General features: G+C 39.3%; 1 long non-coding RNA gene across 1 annotated transcript; it reads left to right on the plus strand.

Moving 5' to 3' along the window:
• The first annotated feature begins 560 nt into the window (after positions 1 to 560).
• Positions 561 to 6,383, plus strand: LOC306800613. Its single transcript, XR_013773875.1, has 3 exons — positions 561 to 861; positions 2,112 to 2,372; positions 6,156 to 6,383. It is a non-coding gene; the product is annotated as an uncharacterized lncRNA (long non-coding RNA).
• The last annotated feature ends 2,810 nt before the right edge of the window (positions 6,384 to 9,193 follow it).

Here is a 9,193-nt window from a genome sequence, read left to right on the forward strand (position 1 = left end):
GCAGTCTTCACATCTCCCCAAGCTGTATTCCCATACAACACTTGGTGAAACACTTTTTCTGGAAAAGTAGTAAGAGTTTTCTATCTGACTGGGCCCCTTCTGATTCTCACTGTGGGGAATGTAGAACTTAATCTCTAAAAATACTTCAATTTTTTTCATGGCATACTGCTGAGATCAAAGAGGTTTGATGTTTTCCTTGGTGCCCTGGTAGCTGAGGAGTGTGTACCCAGATAGGAGTGAAATGTTACAGATTGACAGTGGATGCTGTGTGTGGTAGTAGAAACTATTCCTGTTTCTTCTCCATCTCATACTCAGCAGTCAGGAGAGGGTGCACCTCTGAAGGAGCAATGTTCAGTTGGACCATTAGTCCAGAAAAATCAAGCAAGATTAGACTAACTAATTGTTTTTTCCTTGATCTATGGTCAATCAGATATAGAAAGGACTATGTAAATTATTTCTCAGTATGCTAGTGATACATTCTTAAAATTATACTTTAATCTGGAGGAGTCTCAGGGGGAACCTCATTGCTGTCTAAAACCCCCTGACAGGAGGTTGTAGCCAGGTCAGGGTCAGTCTCTTCTGTCAAAACTCAAGTGAAAGGATGAGAGAGAATGACTTTTAGTTGTGCCAGGCTAAGTTCAGCTTAGATATTAGAAAAACAAAGTGTTCACTGGAAGGGTGGTCAGGCATTGGAATGACCCCAGAGGGGCAGTGGAGTCTTTGGAGGTGTTCAAGAGGTGCTTGGATGTGGCACTGGGGGATATGGTTTAGGGATGGTTATGGAAGTGCTGAGTTGATGGCTGAACTAGATGATCTTGAAGGTCTCTTCCAACTTTGATGAATCTTTCATTCTGTGATTCTGTAAGTTTTTTAATTAGGATTCCTAGCTGGGGGGCGGGGGGAAGGTCTTTGTTATACTTAAGAAGATAATTCCATACAAAGAGGAACAGCAAATAATGCAGGATTCCTGGAAACTAAACTTAGCACTGAGCAGTCACAAAATCAAACCCTCAAAAGTCACTGGAGGTACCAAAACACTTGTGCTTTACAGTCCTTATGTTTTTCTCTCAATATAATAAAAAGAATAATATTTCCTTCCTCACAAGAGCATAGAGGATTAATTAATTGGGGTTTGTGAAGCACTTGGGTGGTATGATAAAAACTTCCACTGACACAGAACTAGATTTCTGCTTTGTAAGGAAGTTCCTGGTTTTAACTACATTTTTTGTTTGTTTGTTTGTTTGTTTTTGAGTTTGTGGGGTTTTGTTGTTTACATTTATTTCTTTTTACTCCTTTGAAACATACTCTCATCAAATATTTTACCCTTCAGATCAATGGGATAAAGCTTCATGGATCACTAGTATTTAAAAACTGCTGACCTAGAAGTCTTACCAAAAGTCACATACCACTTAGTACTCTGCAATTTTGTGAGACCTTATGAGCCAAGTAATATATTATGATTTCCAGCTTTGCAGGAAGAGAGGTATTTGGAAGCCTAAGATACTAAATGATGGTACTCACAGGGCTACTCCTGTCATAAAACTTTAATAGAATCCTGTAACCAGTCTCTGTTGCATGGATTTGATGAGTGGCATTTTAAATATATATTATTTCTATGTCAGTATCTTTCATAAGTCACAAGTAAATTTATGATTGTGTCAAAGACAGTCCTTGTTCCAAGTAGACCATCTCAACAGTCAGTGTGGAGGAGATGAGGAGAAACTAAATAATCCTTACAAAGGGAGAGGAAACTAAGAGATTAAATGACCTGCCAAAAGATTCTGCAAGATAGGCATATGTAAATTTCAGCTCCGTGTGGTGTCCTATAGTTTAGTGAAATGTTCAGGCTTCCTTTGTAGCTAAGTGAAAATTAATTGTCAAGTAAACTGATGAAAGTCCATTATTGATCAGATAGATTTATGATCCCTGTTACACCATGCATCTCTAACTGAAGGACTGATCCAGGTTCAGATGAGGTAAACAGAGATATGTTCCAGTGTAACTTTCCTTGTTTGATGTTTAATGGCATGCTCTTCATTTTCTCATCTAAGTGCAGATGGGTAATACAGAGTATAAAAGCAGGTGATAACTTGGATCTGTTTATTTTCTAGTTGAACAATCATTTTTAACACTGTGACAGGGCTGAGACAGTTTCCTGATTACATCCAGTGCCAAAATCCAGCTGGACTGCAGTGGAATCCTGATGCCCAGACAGCAGCACTGGGTGCCCACACGTGGTTGATAACATGAACATGTGCACTTTGTGTCTGTCTTGGATCAGCTGCTGTTTGATATCTAAAGTGCTGCTGTAGAACCAGTTCAAACAACCCCACATTCAGCAGATTTTCCCTCTGGCCTTATCCTTGCAGCAGGTGAGTGATTTCTTTAAGACACAGAGACCATTTTAAAATAAGGCTGTGGTGTGGGTGTGAGCTGTAGTTAATCCTGGGGTTTCATGAACACCCTGTAAAAAAAGTCTAAGCTGTAGATGGTTCCATAAATATTAAAACTGTTGTTAACAGCAGCTGATTGCAAGCTTTCAGGAGGTGGTTTAACAGTAATAATTACTGTTACTTGAGCATAATCTCAAATCTGAAAATTGCCATTGTGTTTTGTGGACTTTGCACTACCATAAAAGTGACTGGTGCACAGGCCTTACTCTGTCTGCAGGTAGCAGGTCTGTAGCAGAGTCAGGACTTGTAACCAGATCTATTCTGGGTTTGAGCAATATTCTGTCCTTGATTTATTTATTGTTAATCTGTGACATATTTATTTCTTTAGCTTGAGCCCATTTTTAGAAGCTAATTAAACCTTATTGAAAAATTGTATCATTTATACATTTTTCTGAGTAAAAATTTTTAAGGGATCTGGAATCTAAGATTTTCTTAGCAGTGAGTATGCTAGCAATTTTCTGCCTTGGTACCTATTTTCATCATTCTATCACTATTGTCTCTGAACACTTCACAACAGTTTTAAAATATCAATATAGCTCATGTGTGAAGTATGAGTGTATTTATCTCCTATCAACAGGTGGCAAACTAAGGCATGAAGATGTTTGAACTCTGTGTTGTAACAGGTCCTGTTCAAAAGTTGTTTATGCTCTGAAAAATTATTATCATTTTGTTCTCTGTCCTCTTAAGCATTACACTAAGATTCTGTGGGATCATATATACATAACTTTTATTCCCCAAACTTCCAATTTCAAACATGAGCATCTTTAATTGTATTTCCTGCTCATTTCCTGTTGTCAAGCATTTTAAGATTTTCTGTTTCTATATCATGTGCATGTATTTGTTTGGATGCAATTTTGATTCTCTCATTCTTAATTATGTTGGACATGTGTGAGGAAAATCACATGAAATTGTAATGAACTTACGACAATTACTTAATTGATTAATGAATTAATTGCAGAACTATGAATATCAAATGTTTCTAGTTATAGAAGGAATATATAGGATAAGGCATAATAGTGAACTCGGATAAAATATTGAAAGGTAGTAACTTAAATACTCAAGACTTGAAAAGTAAGCATATACCCTTTATAGAAACATATTTGTTTCCAGTTTTCAGGAAGAACACACTCCTTGTTTGGAATTAACTTTTTTTTTTTGCTCATTAGTTAATTTAGCATCAAATAGACTGTTTAGTATGATCCTCCCATCATAGCAGAATATTATGTACAAGAAGACCAAACAGAATTCAAGAAATGTCTATTTTTCGAAGTTATTGTTCAGGCCAAGTAAAATAATAATTACAAAGATTTTTTTTCTAAAGCAACGCTTTTTCCTAAATCCAGTGTAAGCCATATCACTAAATATAATGATATTGACACAGAACACAATATAAATCACAGAACTCTCCTAAATTTTTTATTTACTTGAAGAAATGTGGGGTTTTTTGTTTTAAATCTGCATCAAATATCTCTGTGTGACACAGAAATCCTCTCCAAATTTCTTGTGTAGCCTGCATGGTCTGAATGATGTTGCTTCTACTGGGAAGCCTCAGGTTCTCCTTCCTCTGTTTCACTATAAAATATGTTCAGCAGTGGGATGCTGAGGGCATAAATTTATTCTGACACCACAAAAGAAAACTGCTGCAGGCTGCTGTTGCATCTGTGTATTGGATACAAGAAGCTTATGTAGAGGAAAGTGGAAGTTACAGGTTTAAAATAAAGAACTTGGTGGAGACTGGTAAATAGATGAAAGTTAGGCCCATATTAGTGTTTCAAATGCCATAAAACAGTGACTATTACTTATTTAAAAAATAGTTTGAGCTACTGTGGTCTAGTTGTAGAGTCTGAGAGTTGCTTTTATGTCAAAATGCTGGATAAGGGTGTAGTTGGCTGCAGTAATTTAACACTTGTTGCTTTTTAGGGTCACTGTGGCTCAGGATAGAAAGTTTATCCAAAAACCCTTCCAGTGCTAGTGATTCCCAGGTGGTCTCTAGTCCTTTGAGACCACCATCTGCTGGTGCAGCTGGGAAAGGACTTCCCAGGCCATGCCAAGAGCAGTGGAGTTCCAAATTGTCTGTCGTAGCAGTGCAACACTTCTTCAGATGCACTGAAACTGCTCAGTGCAAGCAAGGAGACCATGTATCCTTTTGCCAAGTACTGGATGTGCAGTGCCTGACACTTCATTTCCCTGTCCCCAAAGATGGTTATTCCTGGCCTTGATTGGTTTTTTACATGTCTTTGAGAACTGAGCTAAGATACAGCTTATAATGAAACCCAACAAATGGGATCTTTTGGGAGTTTTACACCTTATGGCTGGATTAGGAGGTTACATCTTTCTTAGTGATACAAAAAGTACTTTTGCTAGAAAGTGTGATTAGGGAGGATAGCAGCAAAGGTGGCAGGAAAACTCTGGTTGTTGTATGCATCAGTGAGGACTGAAGGACTGCTTGGTTTGTTTCTTTTCACATATCCTTTTGAATTATGGGCTTACTGCTTCTGAAGATTCATGGCTCAAGGTGATTTTTAGGCAAGTCAAAAAAAGGATGTCATTCTTCCCATGCTGCAATGTTTAAAGGACAATTCTCTGGTAGATCTCCTCAACTGTGCTATATAAATTAAAAAACTAACAGCTTGTACATTACAAATCACATGAAAACAGGGCCTGTAGTCACTGAGAATTGATAATATCCAGTCCTGAGAATCTCAGATAATTCTCAAATACTTACATACAATTAGATAATTTTATGGTGAATTTTACCTATACCTGCACATATATCTCAAGATAGATATTTTGGGAGAATTTTGGAGATGCCCACTAGCCTCTGTCTGCTCCCTGATAAACTGACACCAAGTTCCCTGTAATTCTAATGAAAGGAGCAGAAAAGGGACAGAGAAGAGCTGGGTGTCTCTGAGCTGCTTTAAGAAGACCCCTACCCTTGTACCCTGTGGTGTGGGGGTCAGAGTGGGTTTGACTCTTGCACTGAGTGAGCTGGGCTTGTAAATACTTGGGAATTGCTGCACATCATAGCTACTGGGGGTTTATCTGTGTTAAAGAAACTCTGCTGCCCTGTCTCCAGTTATTTTATGCCCATAATTTGCACTCCAGTGTATCCAGTGTAACACATATCCATCCTCATCAGGTTTTTTGGTGTATCTCTTGTGCTCTGCAAAACCACCCAGGCACTCAGGGAACAAAGCAAGATTTCCACATGAAAAGACCATCAGGTGCTGATATACTGTAAAGTCATGTCTGATTGTTCTTTGCACCTCTTTCCCTCAGTCAAAAAAGACAACTAGTCTTTGGAGGCCTGTAAAAAAATTACTCCATGCTGCTGAATCCTAGAAATTGTCAAGATGATATATTTAATGCAGCCCTGTGAATCCTCTTCCCTCTGGCAGAGATTATTCCCATGACATGAGGATTCATTTTTGGTTTTCAGCCAACAGGATCCCACTCAGAGGGGCAGTTTTCACACCTGTTATTTTCTAATACTCAGAAAGATAATGCAATTAGATCTTGTTCAAGAAGTCACAATGCTTTCTTCTCACTTCATGCTTCAAGTAGTGATTTTGGCATCTCAAACATGTTCCATATCAGAGAGCCTTGATCCTCAGAATGTTTTTCAGGGGAAGCATTTTCCTGTATAAACTACTGTTGCTCTCATGAAAATTTCTGATTGATCTGTTTCCTCATCTACCACAGAGCTTTTGTGGAGACTGCTGCTTACTTCAAGACACAAAGAGAGCTCCTGCTGAAGCAACTATCTCTGAGAAGGCAGGGGGTTAGAGTTTATTCCTCCTGTCATCCCAGTGCTTCCTTGACTCACCTGTGATGCTGACATCAACACCAACTCTCTCCACTTCCAAATTATGATGGTAACAGTTAAATTCAGGCAGTTGGTTTGCTTGAAAACTTGCTATCTTTCTTTCAGTGAAGTTTTCCCCTTCTTAGGGTGTTGTGTGTTTTTTTCCATCATATTGATGAGTCTTTTCTTTAGTTCATGCCTTACTTCTCCCTGCTAAGTCTGTATGCATGGCTACAAGCAGGCAGAAAGGAGTGTTTGCTGTTTCATTAGTACTTATAGCTCCTGCCTAGTTAATGGAATCACCCAATAGGAGAAATGCAAGTTTTTAAGCATCCACAGGTCAAGCACTTGGTGGTGATGGATTAAGTCTGGAGCTAAATCTCCAGGGTACTCAGGCTGCCCCAACACTTGCTGCCCATGAAACAAAGACAAGATGAAAGCACACCTGAGTGTACCAGACTGAGAGCTGTGGCCACCCTAGTGGATCATGTGTGCCAGATTTTGGGAGTGGTATGACCTGTAAAGGGAATGGAGGAAATCCACATGAATGGTGACAATGGTCTCATTGTGACCTACTGACACATATGTTAGACATCTAAACTGAGCATACCTACCTAAGTATGGGGAAATCCCTGTGCACCTCAAGGTACACACAAAAACTGTGTCATTTATGCAGAGGTTTTGTGCAATCTCAGTTCTAACTTCCCCTTGGGTGTAAGAGAGAAAATAGAAAGCTGTTTGAAAGGGAATAGAAAAAAGCAGTTTGTACTATAGGAAGTCTGAACAGCAAGCTCCAGCTGAGTGATTCACTAAGCTAAGTACAGCATGTAAAGTACAGTGTCAGGGAAATAATGAGCTTTCTCTCCTGATGGCAGGCAGCCATGGTTGTTGTTACTGACATGGTCAGCTAACACAGGCTTTGGACACAAACTTAATATTCATCCTTCTGGTATTAGTACAGATGGATAAAATAACCACGAGAAGTACCCAGTAGTGAAAAATATGTTTTTACTGTTTTTCTCTCCTTAATCTGGTGAAGTCCATTCTGAGTTGGGGCTGGCAGCATGTCTGGTGGCTTCAGTGGCATGTGCAGGTGGCTCAGTGTTCCCTGGACAAATACATCAGGAAGTTCTCTGCATCACACTCAGGCTGCCTGGGACAGGCAATGCCTGGTGACACAAAGATGAGCCCTGATAAGATAAATGCCATGTGACCTATGCATCCAAGAGATGTTTTCTTAACAACCACTTTCTGGAACAGAAGAAGAGTATTTCCCTCCAACCTCTTGTGTCTCTTCTGTGTTAAGAGAGAGGAGAGCTCTGAGATACAGCTGTGGAATCTGAACAGGAGATAACAGTGCAAATGTGTGCACTGATTTTTAATACAAAACCCTGATTTTCAATATGCAATGATTTTTTTTAAAAAAACTAATTCTGCCTGTGGTAACTTTTGCACTTCTAGTGCCTCTTCTGCATGTGGCACAAGTATAATATGGGCATGTGTCTGCTATAATATGGGTAATACTTGCAGTCAAATGTTTCTGATTTTTATCAAATTGAGTTATGGGGGGGGCAGGGCAGATATCCTGCAGAGATAACTCAAATTGTAATTTTAAATGAATGGTAGAAGTGATCTTGTGTATGAGAAAGTGTGGCCATGGGTCCTATGAAGTGAGTAGGATGGCAGATAGAGGTGAGCTGGAATTCATTGGGATGATATGGATAGGATAATGGTGGCTGATATCCTGAGATTCACAGCAGGACTGATGGTCCCAGGAAATCCAGAGGAGGTCCTGCCAAGAAAGCAGTGGGAAAACTACCTGCTGGCACAAGGTCCAGCCTGGAGGCAAATCAACCAAGAGGAGTGGAGGCAAAATGGATGAATATGACCTGCCTTGCTTCATAGAGCACTAGGGAAAGAAAGGCCTTGTGTGTCTCTGCTGATGGTCCAGCACCAAGCTTGGGAGAGACACCTGAACCAATGGTAGATAAGCAGATGGATGTTATAGACATGAAAGAGAATCTTAAATAGGATTAAATGGAAGCATCGAATTATGCAAAGTCCAGTCTTTCTACTGAGAAATACAAATTGCAATGAGAAAGAGGAAGGAGGAAAAGAGAGATAAAGCATGTGTAGTTTGGTTAGTTGTTTGGGGTTTCTTTAATAGAAAAAATACACTGTAATTGAAAAGCATACAATTATAAAAAAATAAACAGTAGAATAAAAAATACTTTGCTTCTCCTGACTTTGTCACTCTTATCTCTTCTGCTCACCAATTTTTTCTCTTGTTTTAAATTCCCAGCATCTTGTTTTATAATTAAATTGTGAGTTCTTCAGGGCAGCAGCTATATTCAGATATGGAGCAGTAAACAGCCTGCAGCAATAAATACTTACCCTGATTGGCACCACTGAGTAGTATAAACACTATGTAAGTAATGAAAAAGTCTGAGAGGTGCTGAGTCCTGGATAAACACTGTTCCTTTTCAGCAGCTTACATTATAGTGGAATTAATCCCAACAGTGCACAAAACTATGTCAGTGCATTGGCTAAAGGCAGTCTGGATGCTGCTTGGAGGTATGAAAGTCATGAAGAGCTGGGTGAGCCCCATGATGTCCTCTGGGAGGAAAGATGCTCTGGGGAGGAGCTGATTTGGAACTTGGAGCCAAGCTTCCCATCTTTTAGGGAGCAAAAAAAAAATTACAATTGTCTTCTTTTGTGACATTCAGGAAGGATGAAACATCTCTGTATGAGATAGATCCAAACTCCCATCAGAGGCAGGAAACCTGAACAGCTATTCTGCTGACTGCTTCAGTTGTCAGTTATTTACTTAGTGCCATTTGAGATATTCTGTAATAGGCCCCGACTTCCAGCTGCCACTTGGGAGGGAGAAAGGTCATGTTTAATATTTGGCAATTCTGTGTAAATATCTTGGATA

The sequence above is a fragment of the Erithacus rubecula genome (assembly GCF_903797595.1).
Source record: "Erithacus rubecula genome assembly, chromosome: 3".
NCBI lineage: Eukaryota > Metazoa > Chordata > Aves > Passeriformes > Muscicapidae > Erithacus > Erithacus rubecula.